At 29.5% G+C, this 11,635-nt stretch overlaps 1 protein-coding gene across 1 annotated transcript in view; it reads left to right on the top strand.

Moving 5' to 3' along the window:
* Positions 1–1,192: 1,192 nt before the first annotated feature.
* Positions 1,193–11,635, top strand: part of LOC123012993 (zinc finger protein 660-like) — a 42,549-nt gene continuing 32,106 nt past the window's right edge. The window contains exon 1 of the mRNA XM_044411266.1: positions 1,193–1,287. The gene's annotated coding sequence lies outside the window, so the exon portion shown is untranslated. The remainder of the gene's footprint in view (positions 1,288–11,635) is intronic.

Below are 11,635 nucleotides of genomic sequence, written 5' to 3'. Positions count from 1 at the left end.
AATTATCATTTTCTTATATTAATTTACATTCTCGGGATTAAAATAGTTATTTATTCTCTTGGTACATAAATAAATATTAATTAAAATATCTTGAGGTTCGAGATTCGAGAAATGATAAAAAAATTTTAACTATTAAAGTACTCTCCGACTGCAATCACACAATGGGAGACACACATCAGAATATACAGGATGTGTCAAAATTCGCGCACTTTCTTGAAAATGAGTAAATGGGTCGTCCTCCAGAGTACTGAAAAAATGTTGAAAAAATTCTATKTATAAAAATTTTGAAGTTATAAGAGTTTAAATTTTGCACATTGACTATTTATTTCTGTTAAAAAATATTTTTTTAAGTTTTTTTGCTACAGGCTATTAGAGGAAGAAATAAGAAAGCTGTATTTTAAATTGTAACTCTGTTTAGTGTGGCTTTTATTTAAATAATTATAAAAAAACATATACAAGATTATCAGTATCATTAAATAGACATAAAAATATGTCAAATATATCWCAACATTTTTTGACAGATTTTTTTAAACATTTTTTCAGTACTCTGGGGGACTACTCAATTTCATAGAAGTGCGCAAATTTTGTATTTATTAGTTTTTGTAATTAAAAGAATGTGTTATTGATTTTCTTACTTTTAAAGTTCGTGGTTTCAATTGTCACCAAAATCATAATTTTCTCATTTCTCCCAGACAAACATCTAAATTCATCAAAAGCTGAATGGTATTTTTCAGCCACTTTTCCTCCAATTGTAAGAGAGAATCATCAATTTTCATAATGTCTTGAATAAGGAAATTTGCTAACTGTACTTTCTGACAGAAAAGATAAACTACAAACCGTATCTAATAAACTACATATAACTGAAAGTACATACGGCCCGAGTTCGCCATATACTGTTGTTCCTATTTTCTTGCAAGAAAGTACCGCTTTTTCATGGTAGCACACACCATGAAAGTTGTAATGCCATATACACACACAACGTTTGTAAAAAAAAAATCAATTCCCGATAACAAAACGCGAATTGATTTCGCATTGTGATCTCACGTTGAAATCACTCGCGCCGGCATGAATGAAGGCAGGAAATTTTCGTTTCCGCACTGGCCAATTACCAACATCCCTAGCGCGTAAAAGTGAAACAAAGAGAGGATAACCGTCCTAGAGCACCACTAGCAAGCCAACCAAAGTCAGTCTCATCGTGACCTGTGCTCGCATAGGAGCCCCGTCTCACATGATACAGTTTTGCGTTTAAAATGTGCCTAAACGAGAGACAATTGTGAGGTTTTTTTGGTAAGTCATTCGGTGAATGATTGATGAGCAAAACGACAATCTTGACAATATTGCCTCGACCTTGTGACCCCACAAAAACAAAATTGTTTCGGTCTAGAAACAAGAAGCAACTCTTACGCCCACTGCTCCTATTGTGCCCGAAATCAACAATTGCCATTGTTCTAAAAAGTCGTAATAAAACGGTTAACACACATTCTTTGTGGATTATGGACTTGCTATACGATACGTGCGTGAGGAGGAATTATAATTATTATTGTTGAGAAAAATACCTATACGTGACGATGACCGCTAGGAAAGAGAAAGAAGGCGATTTTTATACTCAAATCAACATTTCTCTAATGATGGAAGACCGTTCGTTGTATTTATATTTTATTTCATTTTATGGAAAGTTGGGGAAAAATCGTGAATATCACACGAGGAAGTAAAAGGTTTGTCGTTGTTTAATGGCATTATAAATTAAAACAGAAAAAACATGCGTTATTTGACACTTTTTACACGTAATCTAGTGGAACTTAACATTAGGTTCTTCATTCCTGAAACTATGATTTCAGTTGCATTCACCCTAAATCATGCGGAACTAAGCGGTTTTTAACCCACACTGTCATCTAACTGTAATTACAAAAGCTAATTTAAGAAAATATATTAATTACATACAGGGTATCCCAGCGAGTTGAAAAAGTCAATTACCTTTAAATGGTAAAATTTAAAAAAATTATATAGGACATTGATAGATACTAAATCTAGTCCATAGCCTAAAATTATTTTCAACTATACAGCGTGTCTCAAAAATAATTTTATTATGACAGTGTTTTTAAGCCAAACTTTTATTGGTCGATTTTGCTTATTTTTTTTACGAAGACATGCACTTTTTAAAAATGTGTCACACAATATTTTTTTATTACCACAAAGAAGAAGGTACAAGCTATACGGTTGTAACATTTTGTTAGTGTGTTCCATTTGCAAATATAAAAAAAATTAAGGCGTTTGTTAAAAGTTTAATAACATAAAAAAATTAAATGGAACACCCTATTTATTGTTTTTGCATTTAAAAAATTATTAAATAGTCTTTCTAAAATTAAATTAATTTACTTTTGGGTATTTATAATCAATAACTAAAAAGATATTTAACGTTAAACATTAAAAATAATTACTATTGTTTCAGTAGCCAAAAAGTGCACAGTTGCACAAGAGATGGAAGAAATATCACTTAATAATCACATTTGTGATAAACTGAATCCATTATTCTTTATTTTTACAATAAAATAATTCGAATTTCAGTATTTATAATTATACATCAGGGTGATTTTAAAATATACACTATTTAAACCTATACAGCTTGAGAGTTACGTTTGTGAAAATAGTCAATAATAAGGGAGAAAATCGTTATGAACCAAAACCTTAAGTGAATTTGGCAGTGACTCACCGTTGATTTAAAATAAAAATTTCGGGCAGTTACGAAAAATGGGGATGAAGAAACGTAATTTTAATTTTTTAAATACTTATTCCAGTTTAAGTATTGTTGAGAATTTCAAAATCACCCTATATGAAGAAAATTGAAATTAAAAAAACATCCAGCTTTGATATTTAGAATTTTTCGATTTTTTTTGGATTCGCATCTTGCATCGATTACTTAATTAATTTTAAAGATCTTTATATCGTATTTGGTCAATTAAAAGAGAAATGTTAAATCATTCTTTGGTGCATTTGTGATTGAAAAGCAAAACGAAACCCCGAGAATTAAGGTTGCGTTTGGGGAAAAGATATTCTAAACCAATAGATTCAGTACCAAAAAATTATCTTTGGTACAAATTTTAGTAAATTTATTTCTTGGCGCAAAATGTCAACAACTATTAGAAGTGTCAAATTGAATAATTGACATCCAACGCACTCTTGGTTAAGGTTTTTTAAAACGTAAAATTTAGGCACTTTCAGGCCTTTTTCAGCCATGAAAGTTTCGCGATCGATAGTTTTTTCATTAAATTTTTCTTTTCTATCTTTGCTTAGTCTCCGCATTTTGCCGTTTTTCACTTTTAGCATGTCCAAAATTGCTGCTGCGCGAGAGAGTAAGTTAAATTAATTTTTTCACAGGTTGAGAGAGTTGGAGCTATCACGTTTTAGTAATAACGACTTTTACAATCTCTGGATAAATCAACGGATAAGTTTTAAAAGACTTCATCCGAAAATGCCACGAAACATACGGTATTTCATTAGAAAAAACACAAGTTTGTATCGTAACTTATTTTTGGGACATGCTGTATGGTTGATAATAATTTTAGATAAGCATCTATCAATGCCCTAAACAATTTTTTTAATTTCTCCATTTAAAGGTCACTAATGGACTTTTTCAACTCGCTGGGACACCCTGTATTTATTACATTTTTAATTATTGTATTTTTATAACAAATAATCACACAACTGTCACTTGAAAAAAAAACTAGTGTGAATGTCTGTTTTCAATCGCAAAATTCATGAAGTCGTTTCTTTGACCGAATAAGGAAAACAGAGAATTAATTAATTAATGGATAAATAAAGCACAAGTTCTGCTGCTCGCGCAGAAAGTCAATCAGTCAATAAATTGCTCGAGTTGATCAAGTGGCTTGTGACTGTCAAATTTGTTGCCAACTTAATTTAAGTCACAGGTCACTCTAGTTTATACTTCGTGATTAACATCTCGGTAGGTGATGGAAATGTAAATTTAAGGTGGCAACATGTGTATTTTGAGAGTTCTAGTTTGTTCATTTTTGTACGATTCCACCTTCTGGTTGAAGATACGTCATGTTTTCAAGTGTTTTTTGTGCTTGAACTCTCCTATATTCACGTTTTTTTCACAACAAATAGGTTATATAATTTTTTCAGACTGAATAAAGAACGTTCACATTAGTAACTTTTTTGGAACTAAAATTAAAGTCTGGTTTACACTCTCAAAGTTTGAAGTTATAGTACGTTAATTAAAGCATAGAAATTAAATTTCTAAATAATTATAATAAATTTAAATCAATACAAATGGCAAAACTTGATTTGCTCGTAACAATACTTCATTAAACATTCACGAATTTTAAAAATTTGTAATGGAAATATAATTATCCCGTTAGTCCGATTGAATAGATGCTATCGATTGCATTCATCGTGACCAAACAATGATAAGAAAGTAACTTATTCAAATCTGTCACTCGAGATTTTTAGTGCAAGTCAATCAATCTGATTGCAACATTGCAACCGGATATGGTTTTAGTTGACAAATATTTCTAAGTTGGCAACACCGAATTATTGGTGATATCAGTTTGTGTCGCGCAAATGAATGACAATTGACTTTAAAAATGTGACGTTTAATAGTCAGTGTTGCCAAATTAATTTCAAAGTCATAGGACACTTAGATCGTTTATTTGAAACGTCTATTGTAAAATTTTGATTTGTTGTTATAAAAAGTAGCTTCCTTGCTTCTCTAAGCTATATTTAATATTTTTCTGAAATTCTGAAATGGAGAGAACAACGGTTGGTTATTAGATACCTATTTTACGCCACCTAAGTGCCATTTATCGAACCGGTTGTAATAGAACGTTTTTCAAATAATTGGCTTAATGAAAGCAATTTGCCTATTGCTAGAAAGTAACAATTTATTTTTTTTTCTATTTTTTTTTTGTAAAAATAGGAGATTTTTAACACAGACTTCATTAACTATATATGCTAGAATTCGTGACCACATTTTTAAATCATTGACGTCAAACGTGCACTAGCTTGGAACTGTGTCACTAGAAACTATTTCATGTGTTTTAATTTTAAAAATTCGTCTTGAGTGAAATCACAGTTAACTATATGTTACCAAAAATCTAATCGTTGGTCCAACATAACGGATTGTCCATGAAATCTAAAATTTATGGGTCTTCAAACGTGTTTTAGGAGCGGTGTGTTGCACAAGACATGCAAGAGTTTTATTACAGTGAGAAAAAACAAATCACAACAAAATCGCTTCATGTACTTTGATTTCGCAATCAAACATATAAAAACTTCAATTCTGTGACGCACTACTGTTATTTTATTTAAATATACAACAGAGACGTGTAATTAATTCAAAGTTTTGTAAGACTGGATTTTTCCAGGACCTAAAAACACATAAAAGATTCTCTTTTGAAATAAAGTTTTGAAAATAACCAAATGAATAATAAACCAGTATGCCTAATGCCGTTACAGTTAATCATCAACTCTCCACAAAGTGTAACGGAAACTTTTTGCCTCATTTTGTTTCTAATAATGATCCAGTAAACAAAAAAAAATGATGCCAAAAGAAAGTGCATATGCGAAAACCGGACCATTTTAAACCACGGAAAATTTAACTAAATGCACTACAAAAATCGAGGTCATTTTCAACAACCTTTGATGTGGGGACAAATAAACCAAAACATAGCGCAAAATGCTGGCAAATTCGTCAAAATCTATCGGATAAGATAGATTGAAAAATATAAATTGAATCTGTTCACAAATTTTTACTTTTTGTTATTTTGTAAATTGCAGCAAAACTGTACCTCAATGATATAATGTTTTGACTTGAACATATGTAAAATGTTCCGGGGAATCGATTGGCGTCAATTAAACTGCAAAATTCGTAGTAGTTTTGAAGTTACAGTCGGATTTATATTTTCGATATTTTTGACTTTATCAGAAATTTTCTCGAAAACTATTTATCGTAGAACACTGATCTTTTTTTAATATGATAGAAAATTAAATTTGCTTTCTAACAGTATCAAATATAAGAAGTTATTACCAATAAGTCCGGAGTTATTCGCAATAGACCGCTACGGGTGCCAAAAATTGACCAAAAAAATTTCAACGGAAAAAATCAAAAATTTTTCATTCTTATGAAAAACTAGTTTTATATGTAAAATTAATCAAAGAATACGCCTGTACAAACCGTTTTGACCTAGGACTCATAGTTTTTGAGAAATTAATTAAAAAAAAAAACTAAAAATGGCTCTGTACCCGGAAACATAAAACCCGGAGCGACTTCCGGTTTGCGCCGTGAGATAGATAATTAAAAGTGGATTTTAATGGTTTTCAGCTTTTTGCTCTAAGTCTTATAGTTTCGTAGAAAAACGCGTTTAAAATTTCACAATTTTGAAAATTCGAACAACGATTACGGCCAAACTATTAGAATTTTTACTCTTTCTTATTTTGTAAATTGCATCAAAACTGTACCTCAATGATATAATATTTTGACATATAGTCCCAATTCCACAAAATTCATCTCGTCCGATGGTCCATCTTTCCCGGATTGACCCTAGTTACACGGTGATCAAAAAGTAACGAATAAGCTTATTGGTTTCGTATGGCAATTTTTTTAAAAAATTACAAAAAAAATATTAAAAAAATCTGTAAACCGAAGTTTAGAAACTATTAAGATTCAAAGTTCATATTTTAGAATTCTGTTTTATGAAAATTATTTTATTGTTAACAATCGTAACAATTTATTTGTGTAAGACTTGGACAAGTAATTTTTTATTTAAAAAAGTTAGGTGTAATTTACCTAAAATTCTGACAACACTGTATAAATAATTAATAAATAATGTTATTTTGGCTTAGTTTTTGGCTACTTTCATTATATTTGTTGCTACATTACAACGTTGCCAGCTTAGTAAAATTTATAATAGGGCGATTTTAATAGTTTTAAATTCTAGTTTCAAAGGTCAATCATAATGACAATAAAGCGTGGTTTACACTGACATTTTTTGAACTGCCGTAAATTTGATGTCCAAAATTCCATGTCCGCCAGTGTAATAGTGACAATCTTTGGTATCTTCTACAAAAAAAAATGATGTAAAATTTTAACCATTAATTTTTTCTGTAGCTGTTTTTTCTAATTTTAAATTACTTTTTCTAAGTCAATGTATACTCTTTTTCATATTAATGTGCATCAAGTAGGTTGTAGAAGTCTAAATAAATCTTTAAGTTAAAAGCCTATTTACACAAAAAGTGTCATTAATGTCATTCAGAACAAATTTAATCAGATCAATAATGACAAAAATCTTTAAGTTTGCTACACCATGTTAATTACGTTGTTAATTTTAATTATTTGTAGGAAAGTTTGAGGTTAGGATTGTTTGAATTTTCGCATGTTTGCCACCTTAAAATGATCCCTTTCAACGACTACTTCGATCCACATTAATATGAAAACGAGTATAGAATAAACCTTAGGGATCATATTTGTTATTTTTGCATGTTTGTGCAACTAAAAAAATCAATAATTAGTAGTTTCACCTGTATTTTTACATTGGGAGCGTCAATTAAGCCTTAGTTTTTACATTATCGTTGCCTTTAATGAATGATTTTCTATAAATAAATGATATTCCATTCATTCATTAGTAAGATTTATTAATGAACGATTTAGTACGCACAAAACGTTATTAATTAAAGACTTTTTTGAGAAAATTAAAAGAGAGTAAAATCAGTTGCCGGAAATTGAAAAAACTTATTTCTAATCACTCTGAAAGCATTATTTTTTTAAATTCTATTTTCAATATCATTTAAAAGCATCTTAATTGAAAAATTCTGTCTGTAACCAATCAAAATCAAATTTGAGCTTTTGCATCTCTGCAAAGGTAATAATAATATCTCAATAGTCCGGCAAGTAAGTTAGCTTAGTCATCATTGGCTACTTAGCATTAACACCTCGTTCACAGATTGATTATTAGATACACACTCCGGGAATATCTTTTTTCAAGTAGTAATAAAAAAATAATAAAAATAACCCCCTCCACACATTTACCAGAAATGAAGCCAAGTGGCCTCTTCATATTGACTTGAGACACACACACACCTGCCATACATGTTGTTAAAATAACATCACGTCTGATAAAAGAAATCTTTGAGGTATTACCTCATATTTTTGATTACGGTTTGTGGTTTCGAATTTTACTAAGTGGGAAAAATAAATTGTTATATTTTCTATTCTTAATTCAAGACACGTGAGCTTAATTTAATTACTAGCAGAACGTGATTTATTTCCATTAATCTTGTTGGCATATCCACCATCACGCAAGTCGTTTTGTAGTCCTAGAATCCTACATAAAACTAATTATATTCACCACTCATTATTCTCAAATATTCAAATTATTGCACTCTTGAATTAGTATTATTATTTTTCTGTGACCAAAATAAAATATACACGATGTTCGGTCCAAGTCTGATACCACCTAAACTTACTTCTTTTTTTCAAAAAGTAAATATTTAAGTAATAATATTAATTCTTAGCTTTCTTAATAAATGTATCAAATTTTTTTAGCACATCCGATGTTGCCGGAAATGCTACCAAATTTAGTTTTTCAAATGGAACACCTATGTTTTTTTTCCTCCAAACAATAATAATTGACATGAAAAATACTGTAAACCACTATTTATTACATTTTACGTAGCAAAATGCAATCAAAAAACATCTTAAATCTTAGAATTTTATAAGGAAATTGGTCGCGTGGCCCGATTTTTAATTTTAAAAGAAAGGTGTGAATAAAAAAAAACTTGGATACAGTTTAATTGTTGGTTTGACAAATCTAATTTGTCAGTTGATAAGCGAGTGATCTTATGGAAACTCTTGGATTTTCTTCGACTGATAACAGAACATTCAGATTTCTATTTTCTTGTTCTTCACAAAGAACCACAAGTTTTTTATTTTTAAGAAGCGAACCATTCGTCTCAGTTGTTTTTCAATTCGACTAAATTTCGAACGATTTAGGTGAACTCTATTTGAGTATTTTTCTCTATACTGTCTTTCAGCTTCCGCTCTATTTTTGTTGCACTTAAAAAACACTTCAAGCTGATCTACCAATTCGTCGTAATTAATAACATCCATTATTAAAGATCTCAATAAGATTTATTGACAAATTAGGCTTTTTTAAACAATTAAACGGTATCCAAGCATATTGCTTTTTGCATGAATACTTTGCCAAGTAAAATCCGCTTACGTTGCTAAATTTGCAATAAAATTCAAAAATTTAAATTATTTTCTAGTATATTATGTAAAGTAAAATGTAATAAATAGTGGTTTACCGTAGTTTTCATACCAATTATTATTGTTTTGAGCAAAAAAACATAGGTGGTCTATTTGAAAAACTAAATTTGGTAGCATTTCCGGCTACACCGGATGTGCCAAAAAAATTTGATGCATTTACTAAAAAAGCGAGGAATGAATAGTATTATTAAAAAATTTAGTTTTTGAAAAAATAAGTAAATTTTGTTGTTATCGGCCGGGACGACTTGGACCGAACATCCTGTATGTCCTCAAACGAAATCGAGTAAATTAGCAGTTTGATCTCAAAATAGTAAATTTGTTGACGGATCTTATCATTCTGAGAGCTAAACTGCGTAAAATCGCATCCAAAGACTATTTTGTGCTATAAATCACAGCCCGTTATAATAATTTTGTTACAAGCAACTAGAAGATCCATGTCCAAAGTTCACTTCACATTCACCTCTCAAAACCGTATATTCTGCGAGATTTAGAACGTAGATTGAGGAAAAATTTTGAGGTTGTAACATAATCCTGAATTCTGTTGCTTTTTATTTATTATTGAAAATATTTTACTTGCAATATAATGTCGTAAAAGTTTTCAACTGGCACATTTAACGAATTTATTTATTATAAAACTGACGATAGTGGTTTATGAAATACGCTCATTAGAGGTAAAGTGAAGAATGTGATGCAAATCTCGGAAATTATCCAGAAATTAATCAGAATTGATTTGAAAGTTTGTTTATTGATACAATAATTAAGTTACTGATGGCAGCAATTAGAAATAATTACCACTTTCAACACTGATTGAATTGTCAAACTGTGTTTCTTCTTTTCTTACATACAGGCTGAATATAAAGTATGGAACCAAGCGTTTTTTTTTTAATTATTTGTCTTGAGTAAATAATAATTAATATAAATTAACGTAATATAAAAAATGAGATCGTATTTTGAGAACGAAATTGTGTCTTGTTTTTGAGTTATGCGATTTTTTTAGTCAAAATTTGCAATTTATAAAAAAAAAAATTAATTAAATATAAACTAGATAGTTGTAATCCTTAGATCATAACCTTTATGAGAAAAATATTTTTATAGTGGGTTGCTATTTAAAAAAATAAAAATTTTTGTAGAACTCAAAAACAAAAAAAAATTTCGAAAAATTTTGTTCTTGATAAAACATCATATCTTTAAAGTACTTTATCATTCATCAATTAGTTTTTCCAAAAAATTAATAGTTTAAGCAAAAAACGTTTGGTTCCATAGTTTTTATTCACCTGGTAGAATGGGCTAAAATTATCCGGTTTTTTATGCACTTATAATTGCACTAAATAGGTAATCCCGGTATAAAAGAATACTCATCGGATTATTCTTATGCTAATGAAGCATCATCAAACTGTTTAAACACTTGATGTTTGTTTAGAATTGCAAATAGCAATCACTCAATGTTTACTCACAAACCAATTTATTCTGATTACGTCGTGTGTCACTTACGTAAACTGAATAATTAATAATTTCATCCTGAAGAAAAAGCAAAATTCTTAACTTCCTTTCCTCAAATTGGTTAACTGTTGTCGTGATACCACGGAATTACAATCAACTGGATAATTGACAAACGGCATTTTGCAAAATTACAGGGTAAATCCGGGAGAGATGGACCAGCGGGATAAACGGATTTCTAAACTTAGAACTGAGGGCCAGTTTCATAATTGAATTAAAGAGACTTTAAAGTTAATGTTAGTATAAAATGTGAATTTTTTTTCAACAAATTCGCAGCAATCAGCACATTCTAAATTCTAAACAACATTTAATTTAAAACTCCTTTAAATTTGATTATGAAACTAGCCTTTAATGTTTCAGGTTAGTGTACAACATTATTTATTTTTTTGCATTCAGTCAACAAGAATTTCTAAAATTATTAATTAATTAATTAATTACTTTGAATTTTTTCAGTGCTACTTTAAAACCTTTTCTTTTTTAACAACTTTCTTTAGAAATAATAACGCATAAAATTATAATACAGACTGAACCAAAAGTAACGCACAAAATTCATATCTTTGTGATGAGTCATTTTTCAAAAAAAACCTCGAACAGGTCGATTTTATTTTTTAAATGCTACATTTTTACACTATAGTGACAATTATGACATCGTTCGTTTTTATTTTTTACATGTCAACCGACATTTTTTAATATTGTTTTAGATAGTATCGATACATCGTTATCTTTTTGGTAAGCATAAAAAATAAAGCAAAAAAAAGAAAATAAAATAAATACTGGTTGTTTCTTTTTGTGTTTAGGTTTCCTATAGTGTTTTCAGGCTAATTATTTAAAAAAATATAAAAAAAAACAATTGCT

The sequence above is a fragment of the Tribolium madens genome, unplaced genomic scaffold (genome assembly GCF_015345945.1).
Source record: "Tribolium madens isolate multiple individuals breed KSU strain unplaced genomic scaffold, Tmad_KSU_1.1 Scaffold_96;HRSCAF=242;Tcas5.2_LG5, whole genome shotgun sequence".
NCBI classification, from domain to species: domain Eukaryota; kingdom Metazoa; phylum Arthropoda; class Insecta; order Coleoptera; family Tenebrionidae; genus Tribolium; species Tribolium madens.
This window is presented reverse-complemented; position numbering and strand designations above follow the sequence as displayed.